Source organism: Cherax quadricarinatus, chromosome 15, assembly GCF_038502225.1.
Source record: "Cherax quadricarinatus isolate ZL_2023a chromosome 15, ASM3850222v1, whole genome shotgun sequence".
Classification (NCBI taxonomy): Eukaryota; Metazoa; Arthropoda; class Malacostraca; order Decapoda; family Parastacidae; genus Cherax; species Cherax quadricarinatus.
Window position 1 is genome coordinate 28,860,902 of NC_091306.1, and position 21,513 is coordinate 28,882,414.

Genomic DNA, 21,513 nt, shown 5'->3' on the forward strand with positions numbered 1-21,513 from the left:
GGCTAACATAAGTTGTTGACAATAGATAGTAGAATAATATATGCACAGTTCTAAATTAAAGACTATATGAATTTTAGCAGTGCTGTGACTAAAGATGGTAAACGACAGATATTTATAAACTGTAAATGGGAATATTTGGCAATAACAGTTATTAAAAAAGTAAAATGAAATAAAATTGTAACAACAGTTACTAAGAAATTTATAAAAGGTAAAAATGGGGCAGTAATAAGGTAAAAAACAAGTACAGTATACAAAAAGTAGTTAATAATTAGGTATAGCTCTATACTAATAGAGTATGGCAAAAGATAATTACAAATATAAATGAAAAAAAAGTATAAGCTATAATTAGTGTTTGAGCAACTTTGACAATCTACTGCTGTCAGATTGACAGATTAAAATGTAAATTAGTTTTTATAGAGAATAAATTGAATAAAAAAATGGGGTTTCATAGCACTATTCGCGGGAAGTGGTTACAAACTGCATTTTATTCTGACTCAGTGAGGCCAGCATCTCTTAGGAATTTTTTTTAGTTCACGTTCAGATGAAAGAAAATATCTCTTTCCTGTTGGTTCGTGGATTTTCTGGTTATGTCATAACTTTCTTAGTCTATAGAGTAGATTTTGCCTTAATTTGGTCAGGCACTCGTTAACATATACATCACTTTTCACAGCAATAGACGTATTTAATAGATTATTTCTTTGAGAGCTACAGTTGAATTTTAGTATGTACTGATTTCTTTCCAGTTTGATAACCTATAAATTTACACTCCTTTATGTAATCAGTTGGTATGTTGAGACGAAGATGGTCTTGGATAAGTTTCAAGGTGGTTTGTTTACATGTTTCCTGGATTATAGTTGCTGGAAGAAGTTTGCTATTTACAACAATTGAGTCAGACAATTGTTGTTGGTCAAAGTGGTCTTGGAAATTGTTCATAACATCGTTAAGTTGTAAGTCCACTCTTTCTCTTTCATTCTTGATGTTGGTGATCAGTTGAGTAACTTGATCTTTTAGGCGGTTGGTGGATTCCTCAGACTGGGTGTGGGTGTTGCTTAGTTGTCCCAGTGCGTTTTGTTTATGTTCCAGAGTTGTAATCTTGTCCAGGTACTGTGTGTTGGTGGTCTGTAGTTCCTTAACTTCCTGGGTTAACATATCATTGAACTTTTTAAGTTCCTCTATTTCCCGAGTTAACATGTTGATTTTTTGACATTGCATCCTGATGATTTCAGCTATTTCTGGGCTTTTAATATTCAAATCCTCAAATCCAGGGAAGGAATTATCTTGGATGTTTGTGGCGGCAGCCATGTTTGTTGTATCGAGTGCTGCTGACTGCGATCTTTCTCTGTATATACCCGCTTGTTTCTGCGTGGTGCATTGATATAAAAATAGCTTGAAAGGTCAGAACATACAGGAGGAGATTGAAATAGCTTGAAATCCATGGTTGAGGCTCACTGACGTGCCCAGGCTGGGAAAGAACCAGGCTGCCCAGCTTACGTTGCATTTGTGTGGCCGAGTGGATAGTAGCGCTGCCTGGGAATCTTGTCCGTCCCAGTACCAGTATCGAGTCCTGCTGACTGTGAACTTTCTGTGTGTGTAAACGTAAGTAACCATTCTACAGAATTCATTACCTTTGTAACTTGTGAGCTCATTGCCTTTGTACCTAGTTCAGCTATCAAAACTTTGGGGGCCCAGTCCCTGGACCCATTACGTACCTCTGTAATCTGTAAATACCTTTGTAACTTGTCATGATTGTGACCAGACTTACCTGGAGTTCATTACCTTTGTAAATTGTGAGTTCATTACCTTTGTAAATTGTGAGTTCATTATCTTTGTAAATTGTGAGTTCATTACCTCTGTAACTTGCTCAGCTATCAAAACTTTGGAGTCCAGTCCCTGGACCAATTATGTACCTCTGTAATCTTTTGACTACCGCCCACAGGATGGGTATGGGGTGCATAATAAACATATTAAACTAACTGTGTATACTCGCTTGTTTCTGCGTGGTGCACTTTATATATATATATATATATATATATATATATATATATATATATATATATATATATATATATATATATATATATATATATATATATATATATATATATATATATATATATATATATATATATATATATATATATATATATATACTGAAGAGGAAGTCATTGTGTAGAATACAGGATGTTTTTGGGTTATGACTGATTAGGTTAGTGATCCAATCAGGTCAGTTATGGAATTCAACCCATAAATAAACCTGGTTTGGAAAGACACGTAAGCAAACACTATAACATATTTATTAGAAAACGTTTCGGTCCTGGGTCCTTGATCACTTCTAACATACAGAGGTAGAAAGACATTATATATATAGGCGGAGAGTGAGGTGTGACGTACGTGACCTGAGGAATGTCATAAGAACATATGTCATAAGAACTTATGTTCTTATGACATTCCTCAGGTCACGTGCGTCACATCTCACTCTCCGCCTATATATATAATGTCTTTCTACCTCTGTATGTTAGAAGTGATCAAGGACCCAGGACCGAAACGTTTTCTAATAAATATGTTATAGTGTTTGCTTACGTGTCTTTCTAAACCAACTTGTCGGTATTTATTACCAAGGTTTATACCATAAATAAACCTACCATCCTATTTGTCTAGTTTACACATGGGGCAGTGTGTGGTGGGCTGGTTGCAGGTATGTTGCATCTCTGGGCTGGAGGATGTGGGTGGCAAGACCCTTCACAACTCCGCCCCAGTAACATACAAGGTAGAATGGGCATTCATTGATACTGTGCTGGGTACTTACTGGTGGAGTGTACTTCAGCAGATCCCCGAGATGCCTGTATGAGTTACGATCTGTAACTGCTTTTGTCCACGAGATAAGCAACAAATTAGTTTTGTAGGTAACAGTGAAGGAGTTGTAATGTGTTGTAGGGTAGAGTACCGCACCGCACCTAGACTTGTCATAGGATAATTCGTCCTAATTAACTAGGCTGTTAATTGATCTGCACAACTGGCAGCTTTTGGTCGCCGGCTTCACTTGCGCACAGGATTTTTCGTGACTGGTTGGGTAAGCAGGAGCCAGTCGCTCCCCTAGGCAGAGGGCACTCATGGCTGGCTGGAACAAATACCCACTGTTCACGATTGTATAGGCTGTGAGAGGTACTAAGCTAGATTATGTCTAACTTAGCTAAAATACGTATAAGTAGTAGTGCATAATACATTAGTCCATGGAGGCTTTATTAATAGATTAGTCTTATAAATTAAGAGTGTATAAAGAAATGTGGCACCAATCATAGGCATAGGTGGATCTGCTCGTCCCCTCTCCTCCTCCTCCCCCCCCCCACTTAGGGAGGGTTTAACCGTCTGGGAAATCATCATCCATGTCCCATGATTTCTCACTGTTAACTATACTTAAAGATATTTTAGGGTGAACAAAAGTAACAACCTAACTGAAAAGAAAACTGTCATTTAATTTTGTCATCGGCATAGTTATTCAGAAACTGACGTATGTAAACGCTTTCAAAAACAAACGGTTGTAGGCATTATGTAGGTGACCAGCAGTAACAGCCTCGTTGATCAGGCCCTGATCCACCAGGAGGCCTGATCATGGACCGGGCCGCGGGGGCGTTGATCCCTGGAATACCCTCCAGGTAGACTCCAGGTACTACACAAATAACCCACACCTAGGAAAATGAAACTTATGAGGACGTTTCGGCCCGACTTGGACCATTAACTAGTCACACAAAAGCACGAAGGGAAGGGAGCTAGTAAATATACGAGAGAAGGTGCGGGACTGGGGGAAGTAGAACGAGAGGTGCGGGGCCGGGAGTAGTAGAACGAGAGGTGCGGGGCCAGGAGTAGTAGAACGAGTGGAGGTGTGGGGCCAGGAGTAGTAGAACGAGAGGTGTGGGGCCGGGAGTAGTAGAACGAGTGGAGGTGCGGGACTGGAAGTAGTAGAACGAGAGGTGCGGGGCCGGAAGTAGTAGAACGAGAGGTGCAGGGCCGGGAGTAGTAGAACGAGAGGTGCGGGGCCGGGAGTAGTAGAACGAGAGGAGGTGTGGGGCCGGGAGTAGTAGAACGAGTGGAGGTGTGGGGCTGGGAGTAGTAGAACGAGAGGAAGTGTGGGGCCGGGAGTAGTAGAACGAGAGGAGGTGCGGGACCAGGAGTAGTAGAATGAGAGGAGATGTGGGGCCGGGAGTAGTAGAACGAGTGGTGTGGGACCGGGAGTAGTAGAACGAGAGGTGTGGGGCCGGGAGTAGTAGAATGAGTGGAGGTGTGGGGCCGGGAGTAGTAGAACGAGAGGTGTGGGGCCAGGAGTAGTAGAATGAGTGGAGGTGTGGGGCCGGGAGTAGTAGTGTAGACAGCCTGTACTGTCTGCACAGGCAGCCCATGCTGTCTGCCAGCTTAGTTCATATTTCGCGGCATTAAGGTGCTGCCCTCTGTAGCCAGGCCTCTCGGTGGGCACGCCAGCCTGCCTGCCCTTGCCTCTGCCTCACTCACACAGCGGCCTAGCAGGAAGACACAAGGCCTACTAGCTCTCTCTCGTAGCCATGGCCCTCCCGGGCCTTGGGCACAACACACAAGCCTGTGTACCCACCATGAAGACTTATCATTTACTCCTCGCTACCAGAACACCAAACAAACTGGTTATAGTAGAACGAGTGGAGGTGTGGGGCCGGGAGTAGCAGAACGAGAGGAGGTGTGGGGCCCGGAGTAGTAGAACGAGAGGAGGTGCGGAGCCGGGAGTAGTAGAATGGGAGGAGGTGCAGGGCCGGGAGTAGTAGAACGAGAGGAGGTGTGGGGCCGGGAGTAGTAGAACGAGAGGAGGTGCGGGGCTGGGAGAAGTAGAATGGGAGGAGGTGCAGGGCCGGGAGTAGTAGAATGGGAGGAGGTGCGGGGCCGGGAGTAGTAGAACGAGAGGAGGTGCGGAGCCGGGAGTAGTAGAACGAGAGGAGGTGCGGGGCCGGGAGTAGTAGAACGGGAGGAGGTGCGGGGCCGGGAGTAGTAGAACGGGAGGAGGTGCGGGGCCGGGAGTAGTAGAACGAGAGGAGGTGCGGGGCCAGGAGTAGTAGAACGAGAGGAGGTGTGGGGCCGGGAGTAGTAGAACGAGAGGAGGTGCGGGGCTGGGAGAAGTAGAATGGGAGGAGGTGCAGGGCCGGGAGTAGTAGAATGGGAGGAGGTGCGGGGCCGGGAGTAGTAGAACGAGAGGAGGTGCGGAGCCGGGAGTAGTAGAACGAGAGGAGGTGCGGGGCCGGGAGTAGTAGAACGGGAGGAGGTGCGGGGCCGGGAGTAGTAGAACGGGAGGAGGTGCGGGGCCGGGAGTAGTAGAACGAGAGAAGGTGCGGGGCCGGGAGTAGTAGAACGAGAGGAGGTGCGGGGCCAGGAGTAGTAGAACGAGAGGACGTGTGCGGCCGGGAGTAGTAGAACGGGAGGAGGTGTGGGACCGGGAGTAGTAGAACGAGAGGTGTGGGGCCGGGAGTAGTAGAACGAGAGGAGGTGCGGTGCCGGGAATAGCAGGAGGGGAGGAGGTGCGGGTCCGGTAGCAGTAGAACGGGAGGAGGTGCGGGGCCGGGAGTAGTAGAACGGGAGGAGGTGCGGGGCCGGGAGTAGTAGAACGGGAGGAGGTGCGGGGCCGGGAGTAGTAGAACGGGAGGAGGTGCAGGGCCGGGAGTAGTAGAACGATAAGTGTGGGGCTGGGAGTAGTAGAACGAGAGGAGGTGCGGGGCGGGGAATAGTAGAAGGGGAGGAGGTACGGGGCCGGGAGGTGTACAATGAGAGGAGGTGCAGGGCCGGGAGGTGTACAATGGGAGGAGGTTCGGGGCCGGGAGGTGTACAATGGGAGGAGGTGCGGGGCCGGGAGGTGTACAATGGGAGGAGGTTCGGGGCCGGGAGTAGTAGAACGGGAGGAGGTGCAGGGGCGGGAGGTGTACAATCGGAGGAGGTGCGGGGCCGAGAGGTGTACAATGGGAGGAGGTTTGGGGCCGGGAGGTGTACAATGGGAGGAGGTGCGGGGCCGGGAGGTGTACAATGGGAGGAGGTTCGGGGCCGGGAGGTGTACAATGGGAGGAGGTTCGGGGCCGGAAGGTGTACAATTGGAGGAGGTTCGGGGCCGGGAGTAGTAGAACGGGAGGAGGTGCAGGGGCGGGAGGTGTACAATGGGAGGAGGTGCGGGGCCGGGAGGTGTACAATGGGAGGAGGTTCGGGGCCGGGAGGTGTACAATGGGAGGAGGTTCGGGGCCGGGAGGTGTACAATGGGAGGAGGTTCGGGGCCGGGAGGTGTACAATGGGAGAAGGTTCGGGGCCGGGAGGTGTACAATGGGAGGAGGTTCGGGGCCGGGAGGTGTACAATGGGAGGAGGTTCGGGGCCGGGAGGTGTACAATGGGAGGAGGTAGTGTAATTGTAATAATAGTGATAGTAATATTGGATGCTCACTGTTATTGAGATGTTTAAGTTGTGAGTAATGACAGATATGTGAGCAGCAGATGCTAGTACAGCAGTGCAGCAATCTCAACATCAATACCAACCAACTACAACAAACTATTAAAGACGGTTCCTAATTAGTGAAAGATTTTTTAATGGACCTTCAAAATACTTTTATTCTTATACTATGTAATGCAAGTCATCATGTGAGAATTGAATATTTGAAAACAATTGTTCATGCTGTGATATGCGTAAAGAAGGAATAACATAAGAACAAAACACAAAAAAAAATAAAATTTCCTCTGCAAACAAAATTACCAGTGGGAGGACCACGGGTGTCGTGATGAGTCCCCAGTGAGATGGAAAACGTATTTCCTTGACTCAAACATAAGCTTCTCATTCTTTTCCGATGAATGTTATTTGTTTTGTAATTTTTTTTTTTTTTTTTTTTGCACAAGACTAGTACAACAGATCAATGATATATGCACCGTGAGGTGTGTATCTCTTCATAAATATAGGCTGAAAGTTTACTTTAATTCCTGTTGTAGGGAGGAAGTACAGATGCAGGTTTAATAACACTCGTGTAATTGATAGGATGTCAGTTCAATTAACCAGTCAGACAAAAGAAAGGATGTGCTAGTTTGCGAGGTTTGCTAATCAAGAATACTTCCATCCATAAAATTTCCGAAGAAGTGGAGTCAATATTCGATCAAAGTAATGGATTAATATTAATTTTTAAGGGGAGTGGACCGCTAAGTCAGCGGAAAACTTGGGTGAGATGACCAAAAGCTCATGTTTCCTGACAAATACATTCTCTATCAAGTAATATAATTACTTAATAAACAAAAAAGTTTTTATATTTCTCCATTACATCTGAAATTTATATTACGAACATATTTATTAGTAAATACATAAACGACATAGATGAGGGAATAAATAGCGACATAAGCAAATTTGCTGATGACACCAAAATAGGCCGTCCAATTCATTCTAATGAGGACATTAGAGCACTCCAGGATGATTTGAATAGACTGACGCAATGGTCGGAGAAGTGGCAGATGCAGTTTAATATTGACAAATGCAAAGTTCTAAATGTTGGACAGTTAAATAACCATGCCACATATAAACTAAATAATGTAGATCTTAATACTACCGATTGCGAAAAGAATTTAGGAGTTCTGGTTAGCAGTAATCTAAAACCAAGACAACAGTGCATTAGTGTTCTCAATAAAGCAAACAGAATTCATGGCTTCATATCTAGAAGTATAAATAATAGAAGTCCTCAGGTTGCTCTTCAACTCTATATATCCTTGGTTAGGCCTCATTTAGACTATGCTGCTCAGTTCTGGTCACCGTATTATAGAATGGATATAAATGCTTTGGAAAACGAAAGGTGTAGAATTAGGGGGGATATGATCGAGGTGTATAAATGGAAAACAGGAATAAATAAAGAAGATGTAAATAGTGTGCTGAAAATGTCCAGCCAAGACAGGACTCGCAGCAATGGTTTCAAGTTGGAAAAATTCAGATTCATGAAGGATATAGGAAAGCACTGGTTTGGAAATAGAGTTGTGGATGAGTGGAACAAGCTCCCGAGTACAGTTATTGAGGCTAAAACGTTGTGTAGTTTTAAAAATAGGTTAGATAAATACATGATTGGGTGTGGGTGGGTGTGAGTTGGACCTGACTAGCTTGTCCTGCTGGGTCTGGTACAGTGCTCCATCCTTGAGTGGGGATGACCAGACTGGATGGGTCATTGGTCTAATCCGGGGGGAACATGGACCTGCTCCGCATGGGTCAGTAGGCCTGTTGCAGTGTTCCTTCTTTCTTATGTTCATATGTTCTTAAATGCAGTTCAGTTGCCATCTTTCATGGATGTTATCACAGGTTATTAGTATAACTGAGCTCACGTTCAACGAGTTATACTAATGAAAGTTATTTATGCCTACCTGTATTATAAACACTATTATAATAGAATGTGAAATTTCTCGCGAGATCACTACATTAAATAGAACATCACGGGAATTATTGCATAAAAACAGTAACAATTAAAATTTAGAGAAACATATATGATCCTGCATGCATACAGTATATATATATATATATATATATATATATATATATATATATATATATATATATATATATATATATATATATATATATATATGTCGTGCCGAATAGGCAGAACTTGTGATCTTGGCTTAAATAGCAACGCTCATCTTGCCATATAGGGCAAGCTAAAATTTGTGTATGCAATAATTTCGCCAAAATCATTCTGAACCTAACGAAAAATATATATTTCACTGTGTTTGTATAGTATTAAATTATTGTAAACAAATCTAAAATATTTTTAGTTGGGTTAGGCTAAAATAAATTGCTCTTGTTATGATAAGGTTAGGTGCAAAATTAAAAAATTTTACATTAACATTAATGAAATAATGTATCTTTAAATGTATAAGAGAAAATTTTAGAAAGGACTTAATTTTAAATGAGTTCTTGCTAATTGACCAGTTTTACATATTCGGCACGACATATATATATAAAATATATATATAAAATATATATATATATATATATATATATATATATATATATATATATATATATATATATATATATATATATATATAAATATATATATATATATATATATATATATATATATATATATATATATATATATATATATATTATTTTTTATTTTTATTATCACACCGGCCGATTCCCACCAAGGCAGGGTGGCCCGAAAAAGAAAAACTTTCACCATCATTCACTCCATCACTGTCTTGCCAGAAGGGTGCTTTACACTACAGTTTTTAAACTGCAACATTAACACCCCCTCCTTCAGAGTGCAGGCACTGTACTTCCCATCTCCAGGACTCAAGTCCGGCCTGCCGGTTTCCCTGAATCCCTTCATAAATGTTACTTTGCTCACACTCCAACAGCACGTCAAGTATTAAAAACCATTTGTCTCCATTCACTCCTATCAAACACGCTCACGCATGCCTGCTGGAAGTCCAAGCCCCTCGCACACAAAACCTCCTTTACCCCCTCCCTCCAACCCTTCCTAGGCCGACCCCTACCCCGCCTTCCTTCCACTACAGACTGATACACTCTTGAAGTCATTCTGTTTCGCTCCATTCTCTCTACATGTCCGAACCACCTCAACAACCCTTCCTCAGCCCTCGGGACAACAGTTTTGGTAATCCCGCACCTCCTCCTAACTTCCAAACTACGAATTCTCTGCATTATATTCACACCACACATTGCCCTCAGACATGACATCTCCACTGCCTCCAGCCTTCTCCTCGCTGCAACATTCATCACCCACGCTTCACACCCATATAAGAGCGTTGGTAAAACTATACTCTCATACATTCCCCTCTTTGCCTCCAAGGACAAAGTTCTTTGTTTCCACAGACTCCTAAGTGCACCACTCACTCTTTTTCCCTCATCAATTCTATGATTCACCTCATCTTTCATAGACCCATCCGCTGACACGTCCACTCCCAAATATCTGAATACGTTCACCTCCTCCATACTCTCTCCCTCCAATCTGATATTCAATCTTTCATCACCTAATCTTTTTGTTATCCTCATAACCTTACTCTTTCCTGTATTCACCTTTAATTTTCTTCTTTTGCACACCCTACCAAATTCATCCACCAATCTCTGCAACTTCTCTTCAGAATCTCCCAAGAGCACAGTGTCATCAGCAAAGAGCAGCTGTGACAACTCCCACTTTGTGTGTGATTCTTTATCTTTTAACTCCACGCCTCTTGCCAAAACCCTCGCATTTACTTCTCTTACAACCCCATCTATAAATATATTAAACAACCACGGTGACATCACACATCCTTGTCTAAGGCCTACTTTTACTGGGAAAAAAATTTCCCTCTTTCCTACATACTCTAACTTGAGCCTCACTATCCTCGTAAAAACTCTTCACTGCTTTCAGTAACCTACCTCCTACACCATACACTTGCAACATCTGCCACATTGCCCCCCTATCCACCCTGTCATACGCCTTTTCCAAATCCATAAATGCCACAAAGACCTCTTTAGCCTTATCTAAATACTGTTCACTTATATGTTTCACTGTAAACACCTGGTCCACACACCCCCTACCTTTCCTAAAGCCTCCTTGTTCATCTGCTATCCTATTCTCCGTCTTACTCTTAATTTTTTCAATTTTAACTCTACCATACACTTTACCAGGTACACTCAATATATATATATGTATATATATATATATATATATATATATATATATATATATATATATATATATATATATATATATACAATATTAGTTAAGATTTCCTTATTATATAACTTTATTGAGGAAGTGATAAAAAATTCGTTCAAGACTTTACTGGACTTGTTGCGTTAGCAGAATCATGGTAGTAGTATTACCATGCCAGGTGGAATCATGGTAGTAGTATTACCATGCCAGGTGGAATCATGGTAGTAGTATTACCATGCCAGGTGGAATCATGGTAGTAGTATTACCATGCCAGGTGGAATCATGGAGGTGCTGTAATCATACCTTTGCAAGAACTGTTGAAGCTACCTGGCCCAGTAGCTAACGCGACGGTCTGGAGTTTTGAGACTCTCCGACTGCGGGTTCGAACCCCACCCGAGATATGATTTGTTTGCAATCTTGTCATTACGATTTCGTGAGTCATGTTCTTTTTTTTTTGGAATTGCGATAACTGGAATAATGGAAATTGTAATCATGGCAGTGCTGAAATGATGGTTCCAGTGCCATCATGGTAGTACTGAAATGATGGTTCCAGTGCCATCATGCTAGTACTGAAATGATGGTTCCAGTGCCATCATGATAGTACTGAAATGATGGTTCCAGTGCCATCATGGTAGTACTGAAATGATGGTTCCAGTGCTATCATGGTAGTACTGAAAATGTCATGTGGGGGTTTGATACGTGGATTGGGTAAGAACACTCAGGTAGGCTGGTTAGTACGTATAATTATAACGGAAAGTATGAGAAGAAGCCGTGCCGCCCTGCCTCTCTGCTCTCTATCTTAAGACTGACCCACCAGTGAAGCCTAGGGGGTGAGCGGCATTCAAAAACATGCTATGGTCAGCAGCAACAATAACAGTCAGTGATTCACACAGACGGTTGGTAGTGAGTCATTCAACTGGTAACTGGTTACTGGTAACTGGTACTACAGAGAGCTCGGTGACGCTAATGTATGTCATCCCGACATACAGCTAATACAAACTATAGATGGCAGCCGTACAGCTTGGGCTGATTCTATACAATGGCAAAGTACACAACAGTTAAACATTGTAACATACATAAGGAGAATATTGGAATGGAAGCTAATGTAATTGACTATAATGAAACTTATTCTAATTAAATTGTAATGAAACTGTAATGCATTACAAGGTATGATATAGCACAACTCATCAAATGAAACTCAACATTGGGATTACACAATAGAAGTGATAAAAAAAAATTTGATCGATCAATCTGTATTCATGTGATCTACGGATTCTGAGGAAGAAATATAAACAAAGAAAGAAGTGTTTAACAGAAAGACAGACTTGGTTCATTCAAATCTAGACTGTTAAATCTCAGAATTCGGAGAGAACATGAACACAAAAAAGAAATTCTTGAATATTGATAAGTTGATACTGTAATTATTCATCTGTACAGGTTATTTACATTTAACCCCAACTCTGCTAGGGTGAGATTGACATATGCAGAATGGGTGTCATCTCTGGGAGGATCAAACTCTGTTGCACTGGCTAACTCATACCGTAATTGAGGCAAATCTGAATTGGTAGTTACAAATGATACTTGAGGATTTCTCAGTACCTGTCGTGTACGTAGGGAATAACGACATTCAGGTTGATCATCTGACTGGGTATTTGAGGTAGAGGGTACATGATCAGGAGGATTGTCAGAGTCTGTCACATTAGTCTGGGTAGGAACATCATTATCATCACATACTAATTTCATATGATCTAAATGCGATTCTTTATACTGGCCAGTACTAATTTCTCTAAACTTATACTTATTGCCAGTGATATGTTCAACTACTCGATAAAGACCAACAAACTTTTGATCAAGCTTAGGCATTGCAGACGTTTTGTTAAAGTTAGTCAGCATAACTCTCGAACCTACTTTGATTTTGGATGGCTTTGCTCGAGTGTTAGCGACTCTTGTAAATTCTGCTGTTGATTTATGAAGTGTTTCACGGATTCTTCTAAAGACGTTTTGAGCTAAGCTGGCACAAGTTGCTATGAAATCATCAGGGTTGTAATTTGGTTTCGGATTAGAATATAGCAACTCACAAGGCAAACGTTTATCTACACCGTACAATGCATACTGTAGAGTGTCACCTATGGAAACATTGTAAGCAGAATTTATAGCACACTGCACATCAGGTATAACTTCATCCCAAGTTTCACTGTTGGGATTGATAGTGGCTCTCAAGACATCAAGTACTTTCTTATTGGTTCGTTCTGCTAACCCATTGCTGGCAGGATGATGAGGAACAATGGTGGATTTAGAGATCTTGTGCAAGGTACACAAATTTTCAAGAATCTCATTACAGAATTCACCTCCATTATCTGTTACTAGGGACTTAAGGGTGGTATGCCTGCAGATAATGCGTTCTTTAAACGCTTTAGCTACTGTCTCTGCAGTCTTATCTGCAATAGGAACTAACTCACAATATCTGGTGAAATGGTCTACCATAACACACAGATGTTTGTTGCCCTGGAGGGAACATTGGAAATTAGTTAACAGATCTAGCGTAACTCTTTCCCATGGTTCGCTAGTAGTTGGATACACTTGGATTGGATTAGGACAATTAGCATTACCTTTATGTTGCATGCAGACACTACATTTCTTAACATACTCAGAAATGTCAGTTGCCATACAAGGCCAAAAGTATTTCAATCTGGCTTGTTTTACTGAACGATCCATACCAGGGTGTGCAACACCTGGTATATCGTGAACTAGCTGTAAAGCTATGTTCACTAGTGGCTGTGGAATTACTAACTGGTATACCCTTCTGCTAGGAGTACCCAACTCGGCTGTTCGATACAGTAATTCTTGGTTCATGACAAAATCACTGATGGGTGCTGGTGGCTTCACAATCAGAATAAGATCTTCCTGGAGCAGGATTCGAATCACACCAGACCACATGGGATCTGTTCGTTGAGCATTCTTTACATCTTCGGCAGTAAATGGAGGGTCTGCAGTTACTATACTAACATGTCGCGATAAAGCATCTGCAACTACATTTGACTTGCCAGGTAAGTGTTCAAAGGTAGGATTGAACTTTTGGATAGTCAAGGTCCATCTGGCTAATCTTCCAGTAAGTTGTTTGTTCCGGTCTGTCAAGACATGAACATGGTGCTGATAAATAATGTCTCGGAAGTGCTTTAAAGACCATATTATTGCTAAAGCTTCTTGCTCAGTTACTGTATAATTATGTTCAGCCTTCATAAGGACTCGGCTAGCAAATGCAACTGCGTTGTACTTGCCATCAGTCTTCTGAGATAGTATGGCACCTATGCCAATAGAACTAGCAGCAGTTTTAAGATAGAAGGGCTTAAAAAAAATCTGGAAATTTCAAAATTGGAGCAGATGTTAGCTTTTATTTTAGAGTTTGGAATGCTCTTTCTTGACGGAAGGTCCAAACAAAAAGAGCATCTTTCTTAAGCAACTCAGTTAGAGGAGCAGCTATGGAAGAAAAATTGGCAATGAAAGATCTATAAAAACCTGCTAAGCCCACAAAGGATCTTACGGCATCAGCAGTTTTGGGAGTTGGAAAATTTAGTACTGCAGTTACTTTACTTTGGTCAGTTGTAACCCCTCTAGGAGTGACTACGTGACCAAGAAACTTGATTTCTGATCTGAAAAATTGACATTTAGACAGTTTGATCTTTAAATTGGCTTCTTCAAGCTTACCAAGTACTACATCAAGTCTTTTCAAGTGTGTATCCACGTCTTTAGACATGACGATTACGTCATCTAAGTACACCGTAAGTGCATTACCTATGAGACCTCTAAAGATATTAGTCATGAGCCTTGAGAACGCGATAGGGGAGGATCGTAATCCAAATGCCATACGGAGGAAGTGATAATGACCTGTAGGAGTGGAGAATGCAGTTAGCTCTTGGCTGTCCTCGTGAAGAGGAACTTGCCAAAACCCTTGTAACAAGTCCAGGGTTGAAAAGACTTTGTTATCTCCGATGTTACGTAAAAGATCACCAAGTACAGGAAGTGGGAAGCGATCTGGAATAGTTTTCGCATTTAACTTCCTAAAGTCAATCACTGGGCGCCAAGTACCATCCTTCTTAGGTACTAGGATCAAGGGCGCATTCCAAGGTGAATTGTTAGGTGCAATAACTTCATCAAGCATTTGATTGATCAATTCTTCTGCGACAGCAACTTGTGAATGAGGCATTCTGTAGGCAGGTATATAGATAGGTCTAGTACCAGGTTCAAGTGGAATACGATGGGACAATAAGTTCGTTATACCCATCTTCTCGCCTGGTAAGGCAATGGCTTTACGACGTTTGTTCAACAGAGTCAACAAACGCTTGACCTCCTCTGGGAAGTCAGTGGGAGCTAAGTCTTTCTCCAGCAGCAATAATAACAGTCAGTGATTCACACAGACGGTTGGTAGTGAGTCATACTACTGGTAACTGGTTACTAGTAACTGGTACTACTGAGAAAATGATGGTTCCAGTGCCATCATGGTAGTACTGAAATGATGGTTCCAGTGCCATCATGGTAGTACTGAAATGATAGTTTCAGTGCCATCATGGCAGTACTGAAATGATGGTTACAGTGTCATCATGGTAGTACTGAAATGATGGTTCCAGTGCCATCATGCCATCAACAAAGCTCCTCAGATAACAAATATAATGAAAAACGAGAATATTCAGTTAATAGGTATTTTAATTCACATTTTCTTTGTATTTCTGGCTACAATTTACCAGAGACAATTATCAGATTAGTGAGCATGTTGCTGCGTCATATCTTACGTGTGTGTTGGGCAATGTAATACACAGACATTCACCAGTACTCCTCTATTCTCTGTCATATGTTAAAGTGTGTTAGGTAGTGTAGCACAGACTCGCCAACACACCTCTATTAGCAGTACATGATGAGAAGCCCGGCATCACAACACTCTTGTTCTCAGGGAATAACTACGCTGCCTCCAGACCAACCTCTTTAGTATAAGGATTTTGCTCTCACTTGCTGAGAGTGAGGAGACAGACAGACAGAAATAAACAGACAAGAGAGAGTAAGAGTGTACATGTACTCCTTGTCCAATTATCCATTAAAATTCAGTAGCCTGTTACTTCAATAGTGCTTCAGGATTACAACTGGTAGGCTACTAACTAGAGAAATTAAAATTTAATAAATTTATTAATCATTAAGTTGTCTAGAGGTATATTATCAAATTAAATTAAATCACAGCAATCAAAATAAAATCAATCTCTCGAGTTCAATATTATTGTGCTGAAAGCACATATCACATTTATAATTCTTAAGTACCATCTGGTACATTAACATTTAATAAGATATTACAAATATGTACAAGTAAGTTTGTGTATGCGTGTAAGTGCTCTAAGTAGTTCACTATGTCTCACGACTCGACTAGACTTAAACAAGTGACTGACAAAGTCCTCACATAAACTAACTTCTTGACCGACTGGCAACCAGAACAGTCTGCTTGAACAATGAAAATAATGCTAAGCCCAATAGCCATATAACAAGTGACTGCGACACAATCAGGATCAAGGAGATAATATAACGACACTAAGTAGGGACCATCAGCAGATCCTCCACAAAAGTTACAAAACTCCCATACTACTGAATCTAAGTTTAGCATAGGAAAAACCCAGACTGACAATACACAGAAACCAGTACAAAATTAGGTCAGAAGCTATAGCTTGGGACCTGAGATGCTCAGAGTGTCTATGTGACACACAACCTCAGTACAACGTCGAGAATCACTAAGTCTATACAATGTTCTGTGAACAGAGTTCTACAGAACTAACAAGAATAATGAGACAGACAATCTGTCCAACCACCAAGCGAGTCTCGAGCGGACTGAATACTTCACGAGAGGTGAGGACACCCCCCCCTCGATCACGTGATAGCCCCGTGGACAGCACAGCTCAGAAGCCGGCAGTATAACGAGCGACAAGCGATGATTACAGTAGTTTGACAATCAAGACTAACTGAGCACATATTATGTACATCCTAACAACATAAGTCAAATAAGAATATAACAGTCAAATAACAATATAAGGCAATACATTTGCGATTTAGCTATTATCGCAAATATAAGCAATATAAAATTATATGAAAAGGTAATATACATTATATATATACATAATAATCATTGTAACCCATTCAGGGGTTGCAACACCCCCCCCCCAACACGACAGACGGTCGCACTAGGAGTTGCATTAATGTCTTTCACATTATTTCTGATTACTCATATCAATACAATTTAATATAAATATTAATCAAAGTCACTCTTGTGCCTAGCACCTCTACAATTTCACAGCGTCCGTCACTAGGATATGCCCCTAGTACTAGGGCAGTACACAGTATCGTATCTCTGCATACTCGTGGTTATATACATCAGTGTAGAGACAGGATAGCGCTGACAAGGAGGGCACGTTGAGGCTCGATCATAGTAGAGGAGACTGCATTCCACTCTTAAGTAGTGGTTGTGGAATGCGAGGCAGTATGAACATCTGAGTATGAAACAGCTTAAGGTGTGTAGTGAAGGGGGGGGTCTGCGACAGGACAGTGTTGCGTCACGCAGTACATCACCCACACCACACTACCCACTCAACACTCAGCTTGTCTCCTCCTCACACAACAATACTGTGAATACATAAATATAATAATTAGACATGACATGAGTATATATAGTTAATATGGGCTGGAGGGATTAAGTTACTTTAATGAATTTGACATAGCAAGTAACAAAAGGTATTTGGGCATAAAATTACGTTAATTTAATGTAACTGATAATTATTAAGGACGAGACAGAGCGTCAGCAATTACATTACAATGGCCACTTATGTGTTTTATACCAATAGAATAAGGTTGGATTCTGAGAGCCCACCTCATGATCCTAGCATTTTTACTCTTCATAGTATTTATATAAGTGAGTGGATTGTGGTCTGAAAAAACGTTAATTTTAAATGGGGAAGTGCCCAAATACACGTCAAAATGTTCCAAGGACACCACAAGAGCTAGAGCTTCTTTCTCAATAGTGGCATAATTTTTCTGGTGTCGTTTAAGCTTAGATGAATAGTAACATATAGGATGGAGAATGTCAGTGGATGTTGACTGTTGGAGCAGCACAGCGCCCACTGCATAACCACTCGCATCTATATGTAAAAAGAAGGGAAGATTGAAATTAGGACTCAACACTGGAGCAGAGGAAAGCAGATGCTTCAACCTTTTGAACAAATCTGAACAATCTCTAGTCCAGGTGAAATGAACTTTGCTACTAGAGAACATAGTGAGAGGTGTAGGTGGAGTGTGTGCTGCTGGCTTGCCTGTCACTTGACACACGTGGCCACGTCGCACATGATCAGCTACTGTTTCCTTCATCTTTGGCCAAGTAAAATGTTTTGCCAGTTTACCGAGTGTCTTCTTGACACCCAAATGTCCTCCTATGGGACTATTGTGAGCAAAATCAATGGCTTGTTCACGAAATGTAACTGGTAACACTACGAGATGCTTGACTGTGGTGGAAACACTATCAGCTGACAACTTACATGTATTTTTCTCCATCAGTACACCGTTACTATAATAGTAACAATTATCGAGATCCTTTGCTTCACTCTCAGTAACTGCTATATCTCTCAGTCTTTCCAGTGACTGATCAACAAACTGATCCTTGATTAAATCATCATGAGTAAGAAATTTAACGTCAGTTGTGTCTTGACTAGGTTGATGACCGGGGGGAGTTAGTGTTAATGATCCTGGGCGCAGAGCGTCACTAAACAACATATTCAAGCCCAAATCATTGTCATCCACTAACTCAACAGGAGACAAGGATGGTTGTTGAATCTTTGACATAGCTCTAGTAATTGCGCTGAGAGGAAATAAAATAGGTTTCTCTCTACAAGCTTCAATGGCATAATTATCATCAGTGTTATTATCAATCACAAGTGGTTCTTTACATATACCAGCATGAAGGATATCGTTCCCTATCAACAAGTCCACTGACCTGATGGGAAATACACCACTGGATATACCCACTGAAATATAACCAGTATAATAGCTTGTTTCAATATAAACTTTGTGCAGAGGCACTTTTATAACAGCCCCTCCATAGGCTTCTAACAATACATCTATCTTGCAATAGGTATCGTCAGTTATGGGCAGTACATCTTCTCTTAATAACGTGAGATAACTGCCAGTGTCTCTGAAAGAAATTATCTCAGTTAGATGTGATTCGTCAAATCCTACTTTATCTCTCGAAAAGTAAGGACTCATAGCTGAACGAATCTTTTCGTCAGATACACTTTCTGACGCTAGTCATCTATCCTGAGTAACATTATCTAAAACAGTAGGATCAGAGGTATTACTAGGATTTTGGTGCCTTTGTTGCTCGGAAGAGGATACGACTTGAGTGGGGGCGCCAGCCGCACGACTGTATCTCGTATCTCTTTCTAACTTATAGCAATACTCTCTAGTATGTCCTTTTCTGTTACAATAGGTACATTTAACTTTCTTCTTCTCGATATCAGATTTCTGTCTAGCCACAGAGACAGATTCAGGATTGTGAGTTTTCCTGGTAAAGGTACGAGAAGTTACAGTAGCAGGTACATCAGGCCGGCAATGAGCAGCTGATTTAGGTTGCCAACTTCTAGGACAATTTTTAGTTACCTTGTTTCTTTGTGTTTTAGTACGTACAAGTTTGTGAGAAATCTCGTAATTGTCTGCTAATGCTGCAGTTTCCAGAATATCCGAGGTAGTATGATCGATCAGATATTCTTGTATGTCAGCAGGCATACAGTTGTTAAACTCTTCGTGTAGTAACAACTGAACAAGACTGTCGTAGTTGTTACACTTGGCAGACCTACACCACCTCTGAAATGCAACTTTTTTCTCACGAGCAAACTCTACACAAGTTTGATCTTGTCGTCGTTGTAACGTACGAAATGCTCTTTGATAACTTACAGGTAACAAGTTATACGTCTCTAGAATTGTTTGTTTGACAGCGTCATAACTAATGTACTTGGTAAATGGCAAAGCTGCAGTACAGGTTTGAGCTCTTCCCGTCAAAGCAGTATGCAACAATGTTGCCCAGTGCTTACGTGGCCAGTTCATAGCACGTGCCTGGTTCTCAAACACATCAAAATATGTGTCTAAGTCACTTTCAAAAAACTTAGGAACCATGGATGCAGCTTTCTGCACATTAAATGTGTCCTGTGATCTATCAGTCTGTTGTCTTCCCAGACGAACATTTTCTCTTTGGAAATCTTCTTCGTTCAATTTCCTCTGAGCCTCTATTTGTGCAGTCTGCAACATAATGAGGCGTTCAAACCTCTCAAACTGTTCCTGAGAGATAGGACCAGTGGGTAATGGAGGAGTAGGGAAATTAACGTGGTCTGGACGGTCCTTAGGTCAGACATTGGTCCAGCCGTCTCTAGAGAGTCTAGATCTGGTCTAGGATAAGTAGATATTGGTGTAGCATACACTGTACTAGTATGTGGCTGCGTCAAGCTAACAGTTAGGAGGGAAGGCGTGAGCGAGAACTGAGCTACACTAGGCTCAGACACTAGGCTCACTTCTGCTCTAGTTGCTCTTTCATCTTCATCAAATAGAGTCATACTTCCTAATTGTGACACTAGGCTTTCTGAATCTGAATCATAATCAGACATCTCTGTATGAGCAGGAAACAATATATCTTTAATTAATGCTCTGACAGTTTCTGCGGTGTAATTCCTGTTATACGTCACACCGAGATATTTGGCTACTTGCCAACACGTCTGAAGTTTTAATGTACTTAACTCAGACAAAGTCAGAGTATCAATTAACTGTTTCACTTTGGCATACATCACGAAAATAATTGTACTACGAGAGAGTGATTATGGGAAACTATAATCCTAATAGGAATTTTAGTGTTGGTTGTCTTAGAGCTAGAACTCATAAACAGTATTTCCATCTCCTTGGATCAAGAGACTCAGTCAGGTACATACATCCACCTGGTATGTTGTACAAGACTAAACTCAAAGTCTTCAGATTAGGAAAGTACTCAAAGTGTTTGATTATAGACTAGTATGTCACTAGTATGTCAAACTGGACAATTTCTCCAACACCTTGGATCAAGAGCCTCCCGGACAGTCCCGGACAGGCCCCCATTTGTTACAAAAAACGCGATTCTAAAAGCTTAGAGATCTCCAGTGAATACTAGAAAGGACTGCCCTTCTAGCATCCAGCCTGTTACTGGGTTTTCGTAACAAGTAGTCAGTATCCTTGTCCAATTATCCATTAGAAATTCAGTATTATTCAATAGTGCTTCAGGATTACAACTGGTAGGCTACTAACTAGAGAAATTAAAATTTAATAAATTTATTAATCATTAAGTTGTCTAGAGGTATATTATCAAATTAAATTAATCACAGCAATCAAAATAAAATCAATCTCTCGAGTTCAATATTATTGTGCTGAAAGCACATATCACATTTATAATTCTTAAGTACCGTCTGGTACATTAACATTTAATAAGATATTACAAATATGTACAAGTAAGTTTGTGTATGTGTGTAAGTGCTCTAAGTAGTTCACTATGTCTCACGACTCGACTAGACTTAAACAAGTGACTGACAAAGTCCTCACATAAACTAACTTCTTGACCGACTGGCAACCAGAACAGTCTGCTTGAACAACAAAATAATGCTAAGCCCAATAGCAATGCATAACAAGCGACTGCGACACAATCAGGATCAAGAAGATAATATAACGACACTAAGTAGGGACCATCAGCAGATCCTCCACAAAAGTCACAAAACTCCCATACTACTGAATCTAAGTTCAGCATAGGAAAAAC